A 10,136-nucleotide genomic window follows, 5' to 3' on the forward strand; every position below is an offset into this window, starting at 1 on the left:
TTTCTGAAAGTTGTAAACTTAGTTTGAGCAAAGTAAGTAAATTCTAGTTAAAAACTTATAAAACTCTATATATACTTGTGATATTGGAAATTGGTTTTGTGTTGGGTTATGTTAGAGCAAGCGGGTGGCTTGCATGGTGTTATAAGGTGGTTTAAATACATATTGAGAGTGTTTTTTTATTTCTTGCAAATGTGAATGAGTATTGTTGATTAGATGTGATGAATAGTAAATACATATTGAGAGTGTTTTTCATTTCTTGCAAACGTGAATGAGTATTGTTGATTAGATGTGATGAGTAGTATTTTATTTTATTTCAATACTTATAAGCATTATACTTGTGATGTTTGTGATTGGTTTTGTGGTGGGTTGTTGTGTTGGAGCAAGCGGATGGCTTGCATGGTGTGGTCCAAAAGAATATTCTTAACTTTTTGAGGAGTAAGGGTTATGATGATGCTCTTACTTATGGGGGTGATTCAACTTCAAGTTAAAACACTTTTTGGTTAGTACTTTATTTGCTTTCTACAATTTATACATTAGGAGTTGTGATTTTAATTTATTGGTGTGGTTACTCTTAATGCATTGTTAGAAATGTTTCTTATAACATAGTTAATGTTTTTACTTTACGATTTTAATGAAGTATTGTTTTTATATTTGTGCAGATTTCTTATTGGTGGCTTTTAGGGGATTTACTTTTGGCATTACTTGAAGACATATGAGGACATCTTCTGTTAGTTCTAAAATAGGGTTTAGGTAGAGTTATTGTATGTATTGCAAACAATTATTGTATGGAAGGAGTTTGAATTGGATACTTGTTTTATTTTTTACTTGTGGAATGTATGGATCTTTTTTTTATAAATGTGTTGTTGAAATAAATGTGTTATTCAAATATGAGGTTTTAATAATGTAATGACAGGTTACAAGTTAATATCAAAGCCATGAAAAAAATAAAAACAGAAAATAAGTTTTAGTGACGAATTTTTTCGTCACAAATATAGCAACAAAATATTGTTTTAGTGACGAAAATTTCGTCACTAAATATAGAAAAATTTTGTAAGAAATGGTTTTAGTGACGAAAATTTTCGTCACTATATGTGCCTGGATTTTCTTAAAAATAGTTTTAGTGACAAAATTATTCGTCACTAAATATGATTTAGTAAACTAAAGTGTTTTTAGTGACGAAATATTTTCGTTACTGAATAGTGTTTTTAGTGAGGAAAACATTTAGTGACGAAATGTTTTCGTCACAAAAAGTTAAAAAAAAAAAAAAAAAATCAAATCAGACTTTTAGTGACAAAATTTTTCGTCATCGGGACTTTTAGTGATGGGGCTACAGTGACGAAATGAGTTTCGTCACTGAAAGTCCAATTTCGTCACCAAAGGTCCTTAGTGACGAAAAACTGGACTTTTAGTGACGATTTTCGTCACTGAAAATACATTTTGTTGTAAATTCTATATATTTAGTTGAATTTGTGTTATGAGAAATGTTAGAAAATAAAATCTTTGAATACTATGTTCTTCGTTCTTGTGATTTGGGATTGTGTTCTTGTAATCTGGGTTTAAGTTCTTGTTTATTCATGTTCTTCAACATGATTTGAATTTATGTGTTTTTACGTTTTTAATTTTGTTTTTCTGTTTTTTAATTTTGCTAAAATTGATAAATTAATTTTTCAAAATAAGATGCTGATGTGGATGTTGACGTGGTATTTTTTAATATTATTTTAATAGCCACATCAGCATTTTGTGTGCCACTTGTGCCTCCGTCTGCCACGTAGGAGATTTCCGTTAGTAGGTTGATGGCAAGGACCAAAATAGAGTAGATTTTCTTTTTTTAGGGACGACATTAGTAACGAAATCAATTTTGGGACCAAAATGAGGATTGACCCAAAATGTAGGGACCAAAAATGCAATTTCTTCTAAATTTAATTATTTTGATAGTTATTAATAGCTAATTATTATAATTGTGTTTGTACTTTGTATATGAAACTATATATTTTATCATTTAATAAAATATGAAATATATCCGTGGAGCCTACGAAAAGGTAAAACATGATAAAATATTCGGTAACTTTAGCATAAACCTTGATTACGCTATGCTCTATAAAAACTCAAAATAGCGGAAATCGTCTTTCCCCCATAGCCTTTCTCGCAAGAACTTCCACAATAGATCCACAAACCAAACAAAAAAAACAAAAAAAAAAAAAGTAATTCCACTCTTTGTTAAGAACAGAAGATATTGTTTTTGTGTGACAAAAGTTAAACATAGCTAGCAGTAGTTGTCTTGAAATCGGCGCATGTTTATTGTGCTATTGTTGTTTATTTTGCTTGAAAACATGGTTGAAAATTTATTTATACATATGATACTTAATTAGTTGAATACGAAATTATACTGTGATAATGTAAGTATTATACTAAATTGAAATAAATAAAATAAATAATTTGACATATATGTAGCCATATTTTAGTGCTTGGAATTTTTATTCAAATCAGTATTTGTTGGTATGGAAGTTGTGTGGTAGCTCCCTCTCACTTCTATGCACATGATTCAACCCTAAGGTTTCATATTGGAGCTAAGTTGGATGAGATTTCAAGGGTTGCACATTTTAGGGGTTGTTTCAAGTTAATTACTAGGAGTTAGACTAGCTTAAGTTAGTTAAATTGTTTAAGCTCATGTATCAATTAATCACATTTGTAAATCTACAGGATCACATGCTAAATTAGTAAGTGCACATAGAGGATTAGTAAACCAATAATGTGGAGTCATGTTGTAGGCCAATAACATTAGGGATATTATTGTATAAATAAGGTCTTGTAACGCTCATTTCTCTCATTGAATATAAAATACTCATATATATGTTTAGTCTTGTTCCTCTCTTGTTAATTCTCTTTGTAGTTAGAGATTTTGTCGAAACAATCTCATCTTGGAGAAGGTGACTCTCTCAAAGAAGTCACAACCATTTCCATCGTTCATCAATTACATGCAATCCATCCATTAAATTCATCATTGCTCATTTTCTTTCTCACAAATACCAACCCTTGTTGCATTTCCAATCAAGAACCATCCTCAATTGGCACCACTCCTAGGAACCCAAATCATATCCGAATTGGCCAGCCCTTAAACACTTAACCCTAGCCTTCAACTCACCAAAATCTTACATCAACATCAATTCTCTCTCATTTACAATCCATAACCAAAACCTCAAGCTAATTCCCCCTTTTTTCTTATCAAGATTCCACTTGAATATCCTTATCTGGAATCCTTAAGAACACCAATTGACAATCGTGTTTCTTTCAATTGCACCTGTACCCACATATCCTTACACCTTTTTTCATTCGAATTTTTAAATTTTCTTCAAAACTATGAATCAAATAAATGCATACTTATTTTGTATTTTATATATTCCTTATATTACTAACTATGATTTGAATAAACTATTACTAGTAATTTTTAACACATGCCACGTGCATGTCCAGTTAATCTTCTTTTCTTAATCAAAGAATCATTGAAAAAAATCAATATTTCTTTGCTAATATTGTTTTTCTTTTTAGAGAGAGAGAGAGAGAGAGAGAGAGAGAGAGAGAGGGGGTTACCCACTTCTCATACAAACTCCAATTGAGAGATGACAACCGAGTCCTATTATATATTAATTATAAGATTTAAAAAAAAAAAAATCCATAGGAGATATTGGTTGCTGCTAAAAAAATAAAAATAAAAAACTGTTTGGATTTGTAAGTTCAAACTTTAAAGCGTTTTAGTTTTATAATAAATTTAAATTATTAACAATTACAAATATATTTAAACATGGGGTATGAAACTATATATATGAATGTGTCTGTATATAAGAGTTTTTTTTTTTTTTTCAATTCATTACCCCTTACCTTTTTATTTTTATTCCAATTACTCTTTTATGTTTTTTTTTTTTACTTAATTTTTTTTTTCACAATTCAGTGTTTATGGTTTAAAAAGAAAAAAAAAATCATAATTTTAAAAGAGTAATATTAGATTCACAACATTTGCCTAACAAATCTTATGTGATAAGTAATTACTAGTTCTTATTTAGACCCATAACTAACACCACTTTTATATTCACAAATAACTATTTATCACCAAGAATTTGTTATAAAATTATTGTATACTTAATATTACTCATTTTATAAAATACTACTCACTATAATTTGTCAAGCACTCAAAATACCAAAAGAGTTTCTCTTGTTAAACCTCTATAAAATACCAAAACAGTTTCTCTAGTTAAACCTCTATAAAATACCAAATGGTCTATATCACAAGCTCTATTATTAAAATTCTACTGCTAAACTCTACTTTCAACGTCAATTTAAACGGGCACAATAACAGTGAAGTCAAACGAGTGAATAAAATATGCCATTGTACGTTAAACAATTTAGTCGAGAAAATCTCCTAATCCTAAGTTGTTTTCGGACATATGTGGATTCCTCCAATTTCATATACAGATGATAATCACTAGATAACTTTTCAAAAAATATATTTTTTTTACTGCGAAAAAGAATGTTTATTTATGAAAAAAAAATAAAATTACAACATAGAATTTCCATAAATCTCTTTTCCAATAATAATAATAATAATAATTTTGGGGGTCTTTTTTCTCACATTGAGGTGAAACTTTCTTTCTTTCTTTTTCCTACTCTGCTGTTGACTCCCAGGAGCTTTTTGTGTCATCCTTAGGTGTAGGTATCCTACTTTTCTCAGATAACTACTTGTCAGCATGGACTCAGATTTTATAGAACGGCTACAGAGGGTCAGTTTGACGGCGGAGGAGGATGAGGTGATCATGGTTCGGCTGGAGCATCGTGCGAAAACTTTAGAAGAATGCTCCCTCAGTTTACTAGGAAGGTTCCATACGACCAAACTCATCAACTTCAGAGCAGCTAAAAACCTCTTACGCTCTGTTTGGAAGATGGGAAACGATCTAAAAATTATGGATGTTGGCGACGGATTGTTCCAGTTTAAATTCGCGATGGAAAGCCAATTAAAGTGGGTTATTAACAATGGTCCTCGGAGTTTCGATAATTATATCCTACTACTAAGACGGTGGGAGAAAGGAATGATGGCTTTTTCGGTCAAGTTCCTAACCATTCCGATATGGGTGCAAGTTTGGGGTCCACCCTTTGATTTGATCAACAAGGAAGCAGGGAGAGATATTGGACAAGGAATTGGAAGGGTCATTGAGGTTGATTGCAAATCCATTTCTTCGAACCAGGCGAGGTTTCTCTGAGTTAGAGTGGACATGCCTTTAGACAAACCGATACGCCAGCGTGCCCCAATACTCAGTCCGGAGGGTGATAAGGTGTGGGTGGCCTTCCAGTATGAACGCTTATTAGGCCTATGTTTCCATTGTGGCCGCCTTGGGCATGACGCAAAAAATTGCAAAAACACAACATTGAAGGAGGGGGAGGAAAGTCCATACAGCAAATGGTTATGAGCTAGTTTTCGGAAGCCGAAAGCAACGCTAGGCAGCAATACACCACGTCCACCACAGCAGCAGGTGCTGGAAGGAGTTCATCAACAGTTCAGTGACTCTCCAACGGCGCAAGCTCACAAGAGCGGAAAGCCTAACAGTCATGGCATTGATGGTGCAGAAACAGATCCCCAGCAGAACGTTAATGAGGGTAACGGACACTCCTATCATTCAACGATAATAACTGAGGAAGGAAATCCAAACATTATGGAGATTGTTGAACGAAGGGAATTTAATGGGATTGGGATTAATGAGGAGCAAATATCAGAATTAACTGCTGAAATAAATCCCAAAAATCATGCTGGGCTGTTTGTTAACGTACCAATCATGTATGTGGACAAGGAGGTCAGCCAGGTGCAATCTCTTGAAACTGAAACCCTAGCTCGCCTAAAGCCTGATGGGAAGTCACGTGAACAAACTAAAGGCACACGTGCAAAGGTTCCAAAGTGGACCAAAAAAATTAGGGAGGTCACGGCAAGCAAGGAAACAGAAAAAAACAGTGGGGCTGTTGGGAAAAAACGTGGACATGGGAAGAAGAAGGAAGAGGGTGGTGATAGAAAACGCTCAAAGGGGGAGACCAAAAACATAACAAACTCAATGGTGGAGGCTGATACCCAGCCCCGCCGAGCACAATGATTGTCCTAAGTTAGAATTGTTGGGGACTTGGGAACCTCCGTGTAGGCACTGTACTCTCTCACTTGGTGAGGGAAAAAGTGCCCAAAGTTTTGTTTCTCATGGAGACCAAAAAAAAAAAAAAAAAAAAAAAAAAACGGTGGACGAGATGAAGAAGATTCAAGCAGACTTACACTATGATTCCATGATAGCAGTTCCATGTGTCCGTAGAGCTTGTGGTCTTGCTATGCTATGGAAGGCAATAGAAGTACATATGCAAATGTACTCTCAAAACTATATTGATGTACGAATAATGACTGATCCCTCTTCACCATGGAGACTAACGGGATTTTATGGGCAATCGGAGGAGCATCGAAAACATGAGTCTTAGGAGTTTTTGAGACATCTTCACTCATGAGACCTTTTGCCTTGCATATGTATAAGTGACTACAATGAAATTCTATCATCAGATAAAAAACAAGGGTGAATCCCAAGATCACTTCGGTGAATGGAGGAGTTCCAGAGTGCACTACTACATTGTGGGTTAATAGACATGGCCTCACAAGAAATATTTTTACTTGGAGAAATGGTAGACCGAGGAGTGCCTTCATTCAAGAGAGGCTAGACCGAGCTTGTGCAAATATGGGATGGCGAGACATATTCCCACACGCAAAGGTACACCGTCTTAAAGTTTCTTATTCTGATCATGACCCAATATTACTAACCACTCAAGTAGATGGAATAGTTGACAGAAGGAAAAGAAAGCCAAGGCGATTTGAAGAGAGATGGGCCGCACATCCAGAATGTGAAGGGGTCATCTGAGCAGCATAGAATGCAGTGGCTCCCATGGGTAGCCCTATGTATCACTTGTTTGAAAATAAAAAATTGCCGAAGGGCCTTGGTGGCATGGAGTAGAAATTTGGGTAACATAAAGGATAAGCTTGAGGAAAAACACAAAGAATTGGAAGCTTTGTCTTCCATGAACTTGGCCGAAAATCAAGAGGTGATTCAAAGGGTGAGGGATGAGATCAATTCCCTATTATTCCAAGATGAACTGTTTTGGAGGCAAAGGTCATGATCCATTTGGCTACCTGCGGGGGATAAAAACACGAAATATTTCCACCAAAGAGCGAGCCAAAGACGATGAAAGAATCATATACATGGTTTTATGGATAATATGGGTAGGTGGTGCACATTTGAACCTGACATTGAGAGGCTGGCAAAATCCTTTTTTCAGAATTTGTTTACCTCATCTAATCCAACAAACATGGAAGAGGTTTTGGATTTGGTGGATAGGGTGGTAACTCTGGATATGAACCATACGCTACTACAACAATTCACTCCAGAAGAGGTGAAAACAACATTGTTTAGTATGCATCCATCCAAATCGCCTGGGCCTGATGGTATGTCCCCTTTCTTTTTTCAAAAATATTGGCATATTGTAGGCACTGATATTACAAATGCTATATTATATGTATTGCAATTTGGCCACTTTTTGCACAAGATGAGCTATACCATATTGCACTCATTCCAAAAATAAAGGAACCTAAATCCGTTTCTGATTACCGGCCTATTAGTCTAGGAAATGTGGTATCAAGAATTGTATCCAAAGTTTTAGCGAACAAGTTAAAACTAATTCTTCCTAATGTAATATTGGACTCATAGAGTGCTTTTGTTCCTAATTGGTTGATTACTTATAATACAACTGTAGCTTTTGAGGTTTTACACAGGATGAGGAATAAAAGAACAGGGAAGAAGGGGCAGATGGCAATTAAACTAGACATGAGCAAGGCCTATGACTGAGTGGAGTGGATTTTCCTATAGAAAATCTTGTTGAAACTAGGATTTGATGAACAGTGGGTTCACTTAGCCATGGAGACGGTACATATAGCTACATACTCGATGCTCATCAATGGAGAACCAAAGGGGTACATCACTCCATCAAGTGGGATAAAACAAGGAGATCCCCTTTCTCCATATCTATTCCTTTTTTGTGCAGAAGGCCTTTCTTCTCTAATAAGGAATGCCGTGGAGAGGAAGCAGTTGCATGGCATCCTATTTTGTACCAATGGAGTGTGTATATCCCACCTATTATTTGTAGATGAGAGCTTCATTTTCTGCCAAGCAACGGTGGAGGAGATTCAACACCTACTCGATCTTCTTGGAAAATATGAAGCTGCTTTCAGTCAAGCCATCAATAGACAGAAAACATCTATTTTCTTTAGCCGTAACAAAATGCAAATGGTTAAAATGGATATCCAGGCACTCTTTAGGGCTAGCATTATGGAGGATTGTGAAACTTATCTTGGCTTGCCTGTGGTTGGTGGAAAATCAAAGGTGAACACTTTTAAAGGCCTACATTAGAGAATAACAGAGAAAGTGATGGGTTGGAAGGAAAAATTTATCTCAAAGGTGGGAAGGGAGATTCTTATTAAAATAGTTGCTTAAGCCATCCCTACGTACACGATGGGGATTTTTAAAATCCCAAAGGCCTTATATGACACACTAAACTCTACACTAGCCAAATATTGGTTGGGCCAGACAAAGGATGAGAAGAAAATTCACTAGATCAACTGGAAGAAACTTTGCAGTCCAAAGGGAAGAGGAGATATGGGTTTTAGGGATATCCAAGATTTTAACTTGGCTTTGTTGGCAAAGCAAGCATGGAGACTCCTTCTCAATCCTCACTCATTATTTTTCCGGGTGTACAAGTCAAGGTATTTTCCAAACTATTCTTTTATGGATGCTGAATTGGGGAGTAACCCATCATATGTATGGAGGAGTTTATTGGCAGCCAAGGAGATAATTTGTGAAGGATCGAAATGGGGTGTAGGTGATGGCAGAACCATTGGTGTGACCACACATAAGTGGTTATCCCATAAGCCAATTTTCCTGGGAGAATAGCAGCCGAATTTGATGGTAAGGGACTTAATAGATGGTGATACGGGACAGTGGGATAGAGAGAAGATTTTTGATCTCTTTGCATATAGGACACGCATGGAAATTATGTCTATTCCACTGCGACCAAATACCACTCAGGATATGCTGGTTTGGAAGGAAAATAAGTCACACTCGTTCATAGTTAAATTTGCCTATTGAGTGGCCCTTAGAATGAAGGCAAACACACAAACTGAACACTCCACAGTAAGCACAGAAAGGCCCCTATGGAGGAAGATTTGGTAGCTAAATGTCCCCCCCAAAGTCCACATGTTCCTCTGGCGTGCATGTTCAAATGTATTGCCAACTAGGGAAAACCTTCATAAGTGAAGAGTGCAAGTGGATTCTCATTGTGTAATTTGCTACCAGCAACTAGAATCAGTAGGCCATTTGTTGTGGGAATGTGCTCTTGCAAGGAATGTGTGGGCACTCTGCCAAGGTGGACTCCAAAAATGCGCAAACAGTTGTTGTGACTTCTTTCTACTTTTTCAGATGTTGGTTGAAAAACTGCCTCTGGTGGAGTTGGAAAGGTGGGTAGTAACGACATGGGCAATCTGGAATGCAGGGAACAAATACTACTTTGAAAAATCCCAAACCCATCCAAAAGAAATTTTGAGTAGGGTTCTCGGATTCCTACAGGAGTATCAGACACTAATGGTAGCACAATAACACACCTGAGGCACGGGGATGGCTACTTGGAGCTTTGGGTGGAGTGGGAGCACACGGAGTATAGGGAGTCTTTGAAAATTTTGCAGTTTTTTCAACTTGTATTAATTTCTATTTTCTCCCCTATTTCGGGCTGCTTGAATAGGGTTTATACATTGTATACGTTTGGACTTATCAATAACAATTCTATCTTTTACCTAAAAAAAAAAGGGTTATAGTTAACTCAATAACTCAACTTGTAAAGTTTCATATTATAGAATAAAAGATTTGAGATTCGAATCTCATTTACACAAAAAATCAATTAGTGTCAACCTGATAATAAAAACTGAAAGCTCGAAAATGTGTTAAAACACAAGAGCTGTTTAGACCCCTAAGTTAAAGTTACGGCTCGATAGATTTTACACTAACTTAATTCTAAGTGTGGAATAG

This window comes from Quercus lobata, chromosome 5 (genome assembly GCF_001633185.2).
Source record: "Quercus lobata isolate SW786 chromosome 5, ValleyOak3.0 Primary Assembly, whole genome shotgun sequence".
NCBI classification, from domain to species: Eukaryota; Viridiplantae; Streptophyta; class Magnoliopsida; order Fagales; family Fagaceae; genus Quercus; species Quercus lobata.